General features: G+C 41.3%; 1 pseudogene; it reads right to left on the bottom strand.

Moving 5' to 3' along the window:
- Positions 1 to 1430: 1430 nt before the first annotated feature.
- LOC109381902 (60S ribosomal protein L4 pseudogene) lies at positions 1431 to 2613 on the bottom strand (annotated as a pseudogene).
- Position 2614: the final 1 nt, after the last annotated feature.

Raw genomic sequence — 2614 nt, 5'->3', positions numbered from 1 at the left:
TAGCTACATATCTATCAATAATTACTTTCAATGTAAACAGATTAAATGCTGCAATCAATAGACAGGAGAGCTGAATGGGTAAGAAAATAAAACCCATATGCTGCCTATCAGGGACTCATTTCAGATTGAAAGACACACACACAGAGACAGAAAGTAAAGGAATGGAGAAAGTTATTTCATGAAAATGAAAACAAAAAAATAAACAAAAAAAGAAAACTGGGTTAGCAATACTTATACCAGACAAAATAGACTTTTAAAGAAAGGCTGTATAACAGGAGACAAAGAAAGACCCAGTAATCCCACTTCTGGGTATTTATCCAAAGAAATTCAAAACACTACTTTGAGAGGATTTTTTTATCCATATGTTCATTGTAGCGTTGTTTACAATGGCCAAGACAGGGAGGCAGCCTGGGTGTCCGCTGATGGAAGCATGGATAAAGAGGAAGTGGTACATATACAATGGAATATTGCTTGGCCATGGAAGGGAATGGGTTCTTGCCATCTGCAGCGGCATGGATGGACATGGAATGTACTGTGCTGAGTGGAGTATGTCAGAGAAAGACAGATGCAATGTGATTTTGCTTATATATGGAATCTAAAGAATAAAATAAACAAAAATGAACAGAAACAAACTCATAGATACAGAAAACATTTTGATGATTGCTAGATGGGAAGGGTGCTGGGGGTGTGGGTGAAAAAGGGGAAAGGATTAAGAAGTACAAATTGGTTGTTACAAAGTAGTTATGGGGATGTAGGATATAACATAAGAAATATAGTCAATAATATTGTAATAACTATGTATGGTGTCTGAGGGGTACTAGATTTGTTGGGGTGATAGATGCAGGGTTGGGGGACAGGGTGAAAAGGTGAAGGGATTAAGAAGTACAAAATAGTCATAGGAATGTAAAGTAAAACATAGGGAATATAGCCAATCATATCTTAATAACTATGTATAGTGCCAGGTGGGTACTAGACTAGTCAGGGGGATCACTTTTTAAATTATATAAATGTCTAACCACTATGCTGTACACCTGAAATTCATATAAACTAATATTTCATGTCAGTTGTAATTGAAAAATTAAAAAAGGGGGGAAAGGATGAAGAGGAATAAGAGATCCAAATTTCCAGGTATAAAACAAGTCATGGGAATGTAATATACAGCATAGAGATTATAGTCAATAATATTGTGATAGCATAGTAAGGTGTCAGATGGTTGTTGAACTTACCATGGTGATCACTTCTTTAGGTATATAAATGTTGAATAACTATGGTGTACCCTGAAACTAACATAATATTGTATGTTAGCTGTATATATTTTTTTTAATCTTTTTTTTTTTTTGGTCATGTTTCCCACTGCCTCTTTGATCAGGCCTTATTCCAAATTAGCTGTCCAAAGTGATTTGACTTTTACGGAATAAACAAATTTAAGTTTATGCCACAGGCTTATTTTCTTCTGCGATGGGTTTCTTTTCTGCAGGCTTCTTCTCAGCTGCTGGTTTCCTGGTAGCTGCAGCCTTTTTCCCACCAAAGGCTTCTTCTGCTTTGTAGCGCCAACAGTCCTCTTTCCTTTCTTCCCTACCGCTGGCTTCTCGCCTAAAAGCCCCTTCTCATCTGATGTGGCTTCTTGCGCTGCTGCTGCTTTATCCCCTGGAGATGGTGGTTCTTGGCCTGGTGAAGAATGAATTTCCAGTGCGTGGTCTTTGCATGTGGGTTCAGCTTCAACATGATTCTCAGGCTTTTCAGTGGATTCTCTCCTTCAGGACTCTGTGGTGGACCTTCTTGCATGGTGCTTGGAGGGCTCTTTGAATCTCTGGGCTTTTCAAGATTATGCTAAGTTCTGAATGGAACATCTTGTGCGTGGGAAAGTTGTAGTTACTCTTGAGGGAGGCAGCTTTATGCCAACTGCCATACATATCATCTAACTTGTGGAAAGCACTTCCAGTCCAAATGCAGAAACGGCTGCCGTGCCCACCAGGAGCAAGTTTGCTTACCTTAAGTAATTCCAGGGATGTTTCTGAAGGCTTTGAGGACGCTACTGTCCTCATTATTAGTGATGCAAGGTCCCCTGCACTGGACACAATGACGGTTTCTCATTTTGCCTTTGCCAGCTCTCATTCGCTAACAGGCATAGACCTTTTTGATATCACTCCAGGCCTTAAAGCCTCTTAAGAAGCAAAACAGCCTCCTTCGTCTTCCTGTAGCCTTCAACTCTACATTATTCAGTCACCAAAGGAAGTGCAGGAACTTCCTCAATATGATGACCTTTAGACGTGACCAGCGCTGGTAAGGCTGAGGCTGTCAGGGCAGAGCAGATGGCATATCGCTTCTGTGTTGTGTTCACTCCGCGGTGCCAATGGAACCAGGTTTCAGTTGGTGCAAACATGTGGCCCCCATCACACATATTGCCAAAAGCACCCTGGCCAGAATGATGAGTCCCGCCACCTGAACTCTGGGAATTCGAGCCACAGCTCTGCCCGTACCCCACAACTCAGCACTGGTTTGATGACCTGCTAATCACTGACAGACAGCATAGGGTTGTCTGTTGTTTTTGTGCAAGTTGGTGCGAACAAAGTTCCCATTATCTGGTCGAATGGGAGGCTTGAACACAGCAGGC

Source organism: Hipposideros armiger, unplaced genomic scaffold (assembly GCF_001890085.2).
Source record: "Hipposideros armiger isolate ML-2016 unplaced genomic scaffold, ASM189008v1 scaffold_55, whole genome shotgun sequence".
Lineage (NCBI taxonomy): Eukaryota > Metazoa > Chordata > Mammalia > Chiroptera > Hipposideridae > Hipposideros > Hipposideros armiger.
This window is presented reverse-complemented; position numbering and strand designations above follow the sequence as displayed.